The 11923-nt window shown below is 35.5% G+C and overlaps 1 pseudogene; it reads left to right on the top strand.

Annotated features, from left to right (window-relative positions):
• The first annotated feature begins 10018 nt into the window (after positions 1–10018).
• Positions 10019–11589, top strand: LOC139177740 (olfactory receptor 4A15-like; annotated as a pseudogene).
• Positions 11590–11923: the final 334 nt, after the last annotated feature.

The raw sequence follows: 11923 nt of genomic DNA, 5'->3' as shown, positions 1-11923 counted from the left end.
CCTTGGTGGCCAACCTACTCATTGCCATGATTATAACCATCAACAGGATCCTGAACTCAACAAAGTACATTTTTGTTGGCTAATAATTTTTAGATCAAATGTATTCCTTTTCTTCCTTAGGAAGAATTACTATGAACAAAACTAGCAGAGGTGATTGCATTCCAGCTGAGTTACCTAAAATCCTAAAAGATGATGCTGTTAAAGTGCTGAACTCAATATACCAGCAAATTTGAAAAACTCAATAGTAGCCACAGGGCTGGAAAAAGGTCAGCTTTCATTCCAATCCCAAAGAAGGGCAAGCCAAATAATGTTCAAGTTACCATACAATTGCACTCATCCATTGTCCTCAAAATTTTGAGGACAGGACACTCAAAATCCTTCAAGCTAGGCTACAGTGGTACATGAACCAAAAACGTCGAGATCCACATGGTGAGTTTTGAACAGGCAGAGGAACCAGAGGTTAAATTGTCAACATTTGTTGGATTATGGAGAAAGCAAGAGAGTTCAGGAAAAAATCTTATAATTCATTGACTATGGTAAAGCCTTTCACTGTGCGGATCACAACAAATTGTGGAACATTCTTAAACAGAAATACCAGACGACCTTACCTGTCCCCTGAGAAACCTACCTTTTGGTCAAGAAGCAACAGAGGCTGGACATGAAACAACTGGTTGGTTCAAAATTGGGAAAGGGGTACAACAAGGCTGTATATTGTCTCCCTGCTTATTTAAATTTTGTATGCAGAATATTGCAGATGGTAATTGCAACCATGAAATTAAAAGATGCTTACTCCTTGGAAGGAAGGTTATGACCAACCTAGATAGCATATTGAAAAGCAGAGACATTACTTTGCCAACAAAGGTCCATCTAGTCAAGGCTATGGTTTTTCCTGTGGTCATGTATGGATATGAGATTTGGACTGTGAAGGAAGCTGAATGCTGAAGAATTGATGCTTTTGAACTGTGGTGTTGGAGAAGACTCATGAGAGTCCCTTGGACTGCAAAGAGATCCAACCAGTCCATTCTAAAGGAGATCAGTCCTGGGTGTTCATTGGAAGGACTGATGCTAAAGCTGAAACACCAATGGCCACCTCATGTGAAGAGTCGACTCATTGGAAAAGACTCTGATGCTGGGAGGGATTGGGGGCTGGAGGAAAAGGGGACGACAGAGGGTGAGATGGCTGGATGGCATCACCGACTTGATGGACATGAGTTTGAGTGAACTCCGGGAGTTGGTGATGGACAGGGAGGCCTGGTGTGCTGTGATTTGTGGGGTCGCAAAGAGTCAGACACTGCTGAGCAACTGAACTGAACTGATGCAGAATATATCATGCAAAATGCCAGGCTGGAAGGCTCACAAACTGGAATCAATATTGTTGACAAAAATATCAACAACTTCAGATATGCAGATGATAACACTCTAATGCCAGAAAGTGAAGAGGAATTTAAAGATCTTCTTGATAAGGGTGAAAGAGGAGAGTGAAAAAGCTGGCTTGAAACTCAACATTAAAAAATCTAAAATCATGGCATCCAGTCCCATCATTTCATGGCAAATAGAAGGGGAAAAAGTAGAAACAGTGACAAACTTTATTTTCTTGGACTCCAAATTCACTGCAGATTGTGACTGCAGTTATGAACTTAAAAGAAGCTTGCTCCTTGGAAGGAAAAGAATGACAAATTAGACAGTGTATTAAAAAGCAGAGACATCACTTTGCCAACAATGGTCTGTATAATTAAAGCTATGTTTTTTCCAGACATCATGTATTGATGTGAGAGTCAGACCATAAAGAAAGCTGAGCACAGAAGAGCTAATGCTTTTCAATTGTGGTGATGGAGAACATTATTGAGAACCCCTTGGACAGAAAGATCAAACCAGTCAATCCTAAAGGAAATTAAGTATGACTATTCATTGGAAAAAATGATGCTGAAGATGAAGCTCCAATAATTTGGCCACCTGATGTGAAGAGTTGATTCATTTGAAAAGACCCTGATGGTGGGAAAGATTGATAGCAAAAGGAGAAGGGGGTGGCAGAGGATAAGAAGACTAGATAGCATCGCAGAGTCAGTGGAAATGAATCTGAACAAACTCCAGGAAATAGTAGTGGACAGAGGAGCCTGGCATGCTGCCATCCATGAAGCCACAGAGAGTCAGACATGACTTAGACATTGAACAAAAGCAATGCCAAATGAAATTTTTATAGAGTTGCTAGTTTCAAATTACTATCTATTTTATTACTTTCTCATTCTTTTTTTTTTTTGTAAATTTTTAATCATATTCTTATCTTTACCTTCATTCTATATACTGCCTTATGATCCAGCAATCCCATTGCTGGGCAAACACACTGAGGAAACCAGAATTGAAAGAGACACATGTACCCCAATGTTCATCGCAGCACTGTTTATAATAGCCAGGGCATGGAAGCAACCTAGATGTCCATCAGCAGATGAATGAATAAGAAAGCTGTGGTACATATACACAATGGAGTATTACTCAGCCATAAAAAGAATACATTTGAATCAGTTCTAATGAGATGGATGAAACTGAAGCCTATTATACAGAGTGAAGTAAGCCAGAAAGAAAAACACCAATATAGTATACTAACGCATATATATGGAATTAGAAAGATGGTAACAATAACCCTGTATACGAGATAGCAAAAGAGACACTGATGTAAAGAACAGTCTTTTGGACTCTGTGGGAGAGGGTGAGGGTGGGATGATTTGGGAGAATGGCATTGAAACATGTCTAATATCATATATGAAACAAGTCGCCAGTCCAGGTTTGATGCACAATACTGGATGCTTGGGGCAGGTGCACTGGGACAACCCAGAGGGATGGTATGGGGAGGGAGGAGGGTTCAGGATGGGGAACACATGTGTACCTGTGGAGGATTCATTTTGATATATGGCAAAACCTATACAATATTGTAAAGTCAAAAAATAAAGTAAAATTAAATTAAATTAAAAAGTGAATAAATGTGAAAGCTTACTAGAAAAATAAATATATTTTTATTTATATCATTAATTTTTATGTTAATGATATAGTAAAATTATTTTTCATTAAAAATAAACTGTTTAGTGCTGTATTAATTTTATTCAACTTCATTTGTCTTAAATATGAAATTTTAGTATAATATCTTAATTTATTAAATAAGCATTATAGATAAGATGGTTAGTAATAAATACTAAATAAAAATCCATGCAAAGTGAAATAATGTAGAATCAACCTCCTCCCATCCCAATTCAGATTCTCTCAGTCCTTCCAGATGCAGTCACTATATTCTTTTCTTAAGATTCTTCAAGTAATAATCATAAAATTAAGCAAGTTTTCACCAGTGTTTGGTTTATACTTCAGTATATAAATTTTGCATTTTATTGCCCCACCCTCCTGATGATCTTTACATACCAATTTACATAGCTCTAACTCATTCTAGTTCTCTTATACTGTTTTCTGTTATGAGTCTGCACTACAATTGATGCATATGTTTATGTTTTCCCCAGTTTTTTTCAATGTTAAATTATTTTGCATTGAAGTTATTGAAATTTTGTACATATAGGTTCCTAGAATTAGCGCTGAGTCAACTTTTGATGTATCTAAAATTTTAATTTTCGTAGTTATTGCCAGCATGCGAATTCATTTAGGCATGTATTCCTAGGTTTTAACTGATTTGTATTTCTTTTCCATGACTGCTTATGAATGAGTTTTATATGTTTTCTTAGATTGCTAATCTTTTCCATACTGATTTTGATGGTGTGTTCACTTTGACAATATTTATGTTTTCAACTCATAAATATGGGACATCCTTGTGTCTTTAATTTTTTTCATCAATGTCATCTAGTTTTCAGTGCATGAATCTCCAGTCCTTGGATACATTTATTCCTATGTATTTTATTCTGCTTGATGCTATTGTAAGTGGGATTATTTAATTCAATAATTAATTAAGGTCTGTTTTGGGTAGTTCATTGTAAATATATTTAGATATGACATTTCAATATGTTGATTTTATACCCTGAAAAGATGTTGGATTTGTTTTGCAGTTCTAAGAGTTGTGGTGTGATTATTTGCTTTTATATATGTAAGATTATGTCTACTCTGTAGTCTTTTAAATATGGTTTCTTGTTCTTAGTATCATACACATCACATTTATGCATATTAGTGTGTTAATCAGGAGTTTATTAATTTTATTGCTGAACAATATTCCATTTTATGGATGAATCACCATTCTTTATCTTTTCTCTTAACTAAGATACATGTTGACTGTTTCCAGCTATTTACAATTATGATTAAAACCGCTCTAAATATTTACATAGAGTTTTGTGAGAAAAGCAAACAAACCAGAAACAATATGCACTAATTATTTTTAAAACACTAGTTGGGAGAAATAAGAAACAATGATCAATAAAAGATAAGAAACAAGTTGAGTTCTCAGATTTTCCCATTTTACCTTTAAAATGTTTCCATGTTGTTGTGCAAAGACGTATATCTCAGAAAGATCCTGGTAGATTCACTGAGTTGAGGACATGACTTTGAGAGTCTGAGGAGACCAAAGCACATAGAATTCTTAGGCTAGAACACTATGGAGGGCAGACCTATAGACTTAGGGTTGGGAGGGTGGAGTTGGAGAGCAAGAGAGAAAGATTTACCAAAGACCTGGAGAGCTAGAGAGAGAGAATTCAGAACTAAAGAGCATACCCCTCAAATGTTTATGAGAGAACTGATCTGAGCTTGCATTTGAGGAAAACATCTGAGGCTGGGGAAAGATTTACCAGATGGATTAGAGATAAGAAGGCTTGGTCCCCACATTGGGTAGGAAGAAAGCCTGTTCTCACCAGCTGGAAAACTCATAGTTCCCAGAGGCAGTGCTGTTGGTTGAATACTTAGAAAGACTTTACCTCAGTAGTAGGTCTTGATTAGTACTCACCTGAGCACTTCTGACGACCTGGCTCAAAACTGTATCAAAAAAATTTTAATAAAATCTTAAAGAGAACATCCAAACAAATCAAAATAACTAACGTGTTCAGAACTTTGTACCTGTAATTGTGAGATATTAATCCTTATTTTCCTTTTGATGCCCTTGTTTCATTCTAAGAGTTATGTTTGGTGCATAAAATGCATTAGTATGAATATTAATTTTCTCCTTTCTTTAAAGGTGTTTATGTAAGATTGGTACTATAGCTGGATTAGTTGTTATGCAGAATTGATTAATTACATTTACAAACAATGAAATTTTGTGGAGAGGAAAAGAAGGATTATAAGCTGCTTAGGTATTAGATTATTCCAGCTTTTAATTATTTTTCTGTGTGTGTTTATAAACTTGTCTTTTCTGTAGCATAGGTCCATTTTCTTTCAGTTGGCAATTATGATGTCATAAATTCATTTAAGATATCATTGTGCATGGATTTATCTCTGGGCTTTCTATTAAATCCATGCATATATGGACACCTTATCTTTGACAAAGGAGGCAAGAATATACAATGGATTAAAGACAATCTCTTTAACAAGTGGAGCTGGGAAATCTGGTCAACCACTTGTAAAAGAATGAAACTAGACCACTTTCTAACACCATACACAAAAATAAACTCAAAATGGATTAAAGATCTCAACGTAAGACCAGAAACTATAAAAATTCCTAGAGGAGAACATAGGCAAAACACTCTCCGACATACATCACAGCAGGATCCTCTATGACCCACCTCCCAGAATATTGGAAATAAAAGCAAAAATAAACAAATGGGACCTAATTAACCTTAAAAGCTTCTGCACATCAAAGGAAACTATTAGCAAGGTGAAAAGACAGCCTTCAGAATGGGAGAAAATAATAGCAAATGAAGCAACCGACAAACAACTAATCTCAAAAATATACAAGCAACTCGTACAGCTCAACTCCAGAAAAATAAACGACCCAATCAAAAAATGGGCCAAAGAACTAAATAGACATTTCTCCAAAGAAGACATACAGATGGCTAACAAACACATGAAAAGATGCTCAACATCACTCATTATCAGAGAAATGCAAATCAAAACCACTATGAGGTACCATTTCACACCAGTCAGAATGGCTGAGATCCAAAAGTCTACAAATAATAAATGCTGGAGAGGGTGTGGAGAAAAGGGAACTCTCTTACACTGTTGGTGGGAATGCAAACTAGTACAGCCACTATGGAGAACAGTGTGGAGATTCCTTAAAAAAAACTGGAAATAGAACTGCCTTAAGATCCAGCAATCCCACTGCTGGGCATACACACTGAGGAAACCAGAAGGGAAAGAGACACGTGTACCCCAATGTTCATCGCAACACTGTTTCTAATAGCCAGGACATGGAAGCAACCTAGATGTCCATCAGCAGATGAATGGATAAGAAAGGTGTGGTACATATATACAATGGAGTATTACTCAGCCATTAAAAAGAATACATTTCAATCAGTTCTAATGAGGTGGATGAAACTGGAGCCTATTATACAGAGTGAAGTAAGCCAGAAGGACAAACAACAATACAGTATACTAACGCATATATATGGAATTTAGAAAGATGGTAACGATAACCCTGTATACGAGACAGCAAAAGAGACACTGATGTATAGAACAGTCTTTTGGACTCTGTGGGAGAGGGAGAGGGTGGGAAGATTTGGGAGAATGGCATTGAAACATGTAAAATATCATGTAAGAAACGAGTTGCCAGTCCAGGTTCGATGCACGATACTGGATGCTTGGGGCTAGTGCACTGGGACGACCCAGAGGGATGGTATGGGGAGGGAGGAGGGAGGAGGGTTCAGGATGGGGAACACATGTATACCTGTAGTGGTTTCATTTTGATATTTGGCAAAACTAATACAATTATGTAAAGTTTAAAAATAAAATAAAATTAGAAAAAAAAAAAAGATATCATTGTATTAACTTTCTACAATATGTGAAATCTGAAGTGATGATCTGCTTTTCAATCTTGATTCTGTTAATTAGGCATTTTTTTTCTTATTTTCCCTTAGTCCATTTTCTAGAAACTTATCAATTTATTTAATGTTCAAAGAGTCAATTTTTAGTTTTCAATAGATTTGTTATTTTCAATCACTTTTTCCATGAAGTTTGTATTCTCAATACTGTTTCTATACTACAGTGTTTTCTGGGTTTGTTTTAATTTTTCTTTTCTAATAAAAAGAAAACTCAGTTCATTCCTGAAAATATTTATTTATTGTTTTCTAATATTTGCCTTTGAAGTCATAAATTTGTCTTTACACACTCCTCTAGCTGTATACAGTTAATTTATATATACAGCATTATATTGTTATAGCTATTCTTTCATATATATGTGTATATATATATGTGTATATTTCATAGATACCTTTCATATTTTTAATACATGTATATCACACTCTTTCTGTTGAAAATATACCTGAAAATGTTCATGATTAATTTCAGGCCTTTGTTTGCTAAGTAATTGAAAAATATTATACTTTTGTTATCAATTTCTAACTGAACTACATTATATGTATATATAAACTGTATGATATTGCAACTTGTATCATGGTCTAGTGTATTTTCTACTTTGGTGAATGCCCCATGAGCATTCTGAGATGAATGAAATAGCTCCATAATGTTTTCTCTTTCTGGACTTTGATAAACAGATTCTATCAACTTACCTGTCTGAAATTATGTGACAATTTTATCTGCATTTAAAATAAACTTTAAATGACTTGCTCTGAAATTAGTATTCATCATTTTTGAAAATCAGTTCAGAAATAATCTTCAAAGACAGTTTAAGCTTAAAGAGATTTGCCAATTTTGAAGGTCATAATTAAAATGAGGTTTTTGCATGTATCTTTTCTGCTCGTACTGGACTTTTCTGTTTTAATGAAATGTTCTCAAGTTATTTTTTAGTATTTTCCCCAAGAGGACAGAGTTCTATATTTTCTACACAATGACCATCCTTGCATCTCTGGAGATAAATTATATGCCCTCAGAATTATGATTATGGTCTCAAAGAATTTAATTAGAAAAAAAAATCACCATTAGAGATGCACTAATTGAATGACTCAATAGTAGTTACTTCAGTTAAATGTAGATAAAGTTTAGAATCATTTACCCTTATCACAGAGACAATTTGTCTATAGTAGTAATCACATGATGGGCTTCTTCTCAAATCAAAGTGACAGAATCAAAGCACAATAATGTAAGTATATGAAATTATTCTCCTTCTTTCAGTAAATCCAAAGAACAATGCTGTATGAAAACAGGGCAGTCTAACTGATTGAGAATCAAAATGTTGCAAAGGCTATTTCACTTTCATTGGTATAAATGAAAACAGCAAAAATTTATTGTGAACAAATCTTACATAATCTGGATAGTTTCCTCCATCAAAATATTGATTTAAAATGTGTTTGTTATCAGCACACATTGCCCAGTGGTGGGTATTTTGAGCTCCTCTTCACAATCAAGATTCAGAGTTTTTAGGTAACAGGACATTGATATTCACTTTGAAAATCCAAACAATTTGAGAGTTTTTTTTTTTTTTCCTTGAATGTCTGAGATGGATTAGATTTCCTGCAAGCATAGAATATGTTCGTCACTTGGAACCAGTTCAAAGTCCAGTGATGCTGCATGTATCTTGTTCACTGTGTTTCCAGAGATGGCATCAGTGAACAAAAGTCAATGCTTTGAGAAGGCACTAGAGCCCAGAACGTGAGTTGAGTGGCTTTCTCCATATGCAGGTAAACCTGGAAGTATATTTAGACACAAAATTCTGAACTAGGCTCACCATTTTGCTACAGTACATTGATGTTCTGAGAATTCAGTTATTTAAGAGTTTTATTTTGTGATTTTCATAAATCAGCCATGTTATGAACCCTTTGTGATTCCTAAAATATGTGAAGACTGATTCTATTTTGTCATACTTTTTTTTAGGTATTTTCATATTTTAATGATCTGGAATAAATTTGCCTTCTGAAAGACATTCTTAGAAATTAATTTCAACTGTAACAATTTGGGGATATTTTCATGTGCAGATATTTGTAAATCTGAAGATAGATTCAATATGTTCTCTAAACATAACTTATTAACCTGATGAAATTAAAAGATGAAGCAGCAGCTTTACACCTTGATTCAGTGATATTTAATAAAGTAATTTAATGCTATAGTAATCAAGCTGTGACTTCAATTTCTACTTCTTCTGTACATAGGTGAGCTTCAGCATCATATCACATGTTTGTTCACCATTTAGAGGTATTCTTCCTTTAACTTTCATTTATATTTTTATCTTTATTAGTTAATTGCTTATGCATATTTGTCAATTTTATATATTAACTGTATGTTACCAGCTCAGCTGGTAAGGAATTCGCCTGCAATGCGGGAGACCTGGGTTCGATCCCTGGATTGGGGAGATCTCCTGGAGAAGGGAACCCACTCCAGTAGTCTGGCCTGGAGAATTCCATGGACTATATAGTCCATGGGGTTGCAAAGAGTCAGACATGACTGGGTAACTTTCAGTTTCACTTGATATTTTTATTCATGTAAATTTGTTTCCAAGCTACTTTTGTCTATTGGTGTTGTGGCATCATTTCCTAAATTCTTTAAAAAAAATTGAAATTGTCAGATATGTCTATTTTGTATTCAAAAATTCATTAAAAAGATTCTTCTACTTCTAGAATGTAATGTCACATTTTATTAAATGGAAAGTAAATGAAAGGTAAACTTTGCTTTCCTTTTTTATTAAATGTTTAATCAGTTTTTATTTTATATGTTATTAGCTTATGTACAATTTAATTAGCATCTTCATGGAAAGCTAGTTGTGGCAACTCATTTATTTAATACTGTGTCTTTTCCCCAGAAATATCTCTAATCACTTGCTTCTCCATGAGTTTAGAATATTGTTAAGTTTAGGGACAATGTTTTAATCAGTCTGTATTATAATATCTGAAACCATCAGAACATAATAAAACATATAAAAGACTTCAATAACTCATCTCTAATAATTTTATTCACAGGTAATTTGGTGCTGAACTCTGAACTAAGACATAAAGAAGCACCTATGGAACATAGGAATAATGCTATTGAGTTTGTCCTCTTAGGGCTTGCTCAGAGATCCCAGGGACAGAAAATACTGTTTGTGGTGTTCTTGCTCATCTACATTGTGACCGTGGTGGGCAACTTACTCATTGTCCTGACTGTGGTGTTCAGCCCAACCCTGGATGACTCATGTACTTCTTTCTTGGCTACTTATCATTTCTGGATGCTCTTTATTCTACAATCTTCACCCCAAATATGATTAAAAACTTCATTTGTGAGAAGAAAACCATTTCCTTCCAAGCCTGCATGGCCCAGCTTTTTTTTTTTTTTTTTAATTTTTATTTTATTTTTAAACTTTACAAATTGTATTAGTTTTGCCAAATATCAAAATGAATCCGCCACAGGTATACATGTGTTCCCCATCCTGAACCCTCCTCCCTCCTCCCTCCCCATACCATCCCTCTGGGTCGTCCCAGTGCATTAGCCCCAAGCATCCAGTATCCTGCATCAAACCTGGACTGGCAACTCGTTTCATACATGATATTATACATGTTTCAATGCCATTCTCCCAAATCTTCCCACCCTCTCCCTCTCCCACGGAGACCAAAAGACTGTTCTATACATCAGTGTCTCTTTTGCTGTCTCGTATACAGGGTTATTGTTACCATCTTTCTAAATTCCATATATATGCATTATTATACTGTATTGGTGTTTTTCTTTTGGCTTACTTCACTCTGTATAATAGGCTACAGTTTCATCCACCTCATTAGAACTGATTCAAATGTATTCTTTTTTAATGGCTGAGTAATACTCCATTGTGTATATGTACCACAGCTTTCTTATTCATTCATCTGCTGATGGACATCTAGGTTGCTTCCATGTCCTGGCTATTATAAACAGTGCTGTGATGAACATTGGGGTACACGTGTCTCTTTCTCTTCTGGTTTCCTCTTAAAAAACTGGAAATGGCCCAGCTTTTTATGGAGAACTTATTTGGTGGTGCTGAGATTTTACTCCTGGTGGTCATGGCTTATGAGCGCTTCATGACCATCTGCAAACCCTTGCATTATTTGACAATCGTGAATCAGCGAGTGCATATTTATGCTCTTGGCATGTGTTGGTGGGTTTTTACATGCTGTTCTTCATCCTATCTTTATTTACAATCTTCCCTTCTGTGGCCCCAATGTCATTGACCATTTCTTCTGTGACTTGTACCCCTTGTAAAAACTTGCCTGCACTGACATCCACATTACTGCCCTCTCATTAGTTGTCAATGATGGCACAATATCTGTGGTCATCTTTGCACTCTTATTCATCTCCTGTGTGGTCATTCTGCACTCCCTGAAGAATCTTAGTCAGAAAGGAAAGCACAAAGGTTTTTCCATCTGTGGCTTCTACATTACTGTGGTGCTTCTCTTCTTTGTGCCCTGTATTTTTCTGTATGTGAGACCACCTTGTACTTTACCCGTTGATAAATCTTTGGCTGTGTTTTATACCACAGTCACCCCTATGTTGAACCCTCTATTCTATACTCCAAGAAATGGAGAAATGCAAAACGCCATGAAAAAGCTCTGGATCAGAAAAAGAAATTGAAGCACCAGGGAAAAGCATCACCTATTTTCCCTGAAGAACTGCTCTTCCCAGGAAAGTCATGTGTGACTACTAGGTCTCCTGAAATGAAGGAGACCTGCATTTGATTCCTGGGTTGGGAAGATCCCCTGGAAAAGGGAATGGCAACCCACTATAGTATTCTTGCCTGGAGAATCTCATGAACAGAGGAGCCTGGCGGGCTACAGTCCATGAGGTCACAAAAAGTTGAACATAACTGAGCAACTACCACACACACATACACACAAAACAACACCAATAACAAATATCTCATGTTTAATAACTTTAGCAAGAGGAAAAAAATTATTATGTGAATAAT

Source organism: Bos indicus, chromosome 19 (assembly GCF_029378745.1).
Source record: "Bos indicus isolate NIAB-ARS_2022 breed Sahiwal x Tharparkar chromosome 19, NIAB-ARS_B.indTharparkar_mat_pri_1.0, whole genome shotgun sequence".
NCBI classification, from domain to species: Eukaryota; Metazoa; Chordata; class Mammalia; order Artiodactyla; family Bovidae; genus Bos; species Bos indicus.
Note: the sequence above shows the minus strand (reverse complement) of the source record. Positions and strands in the feature narration are given on the sequence as shown.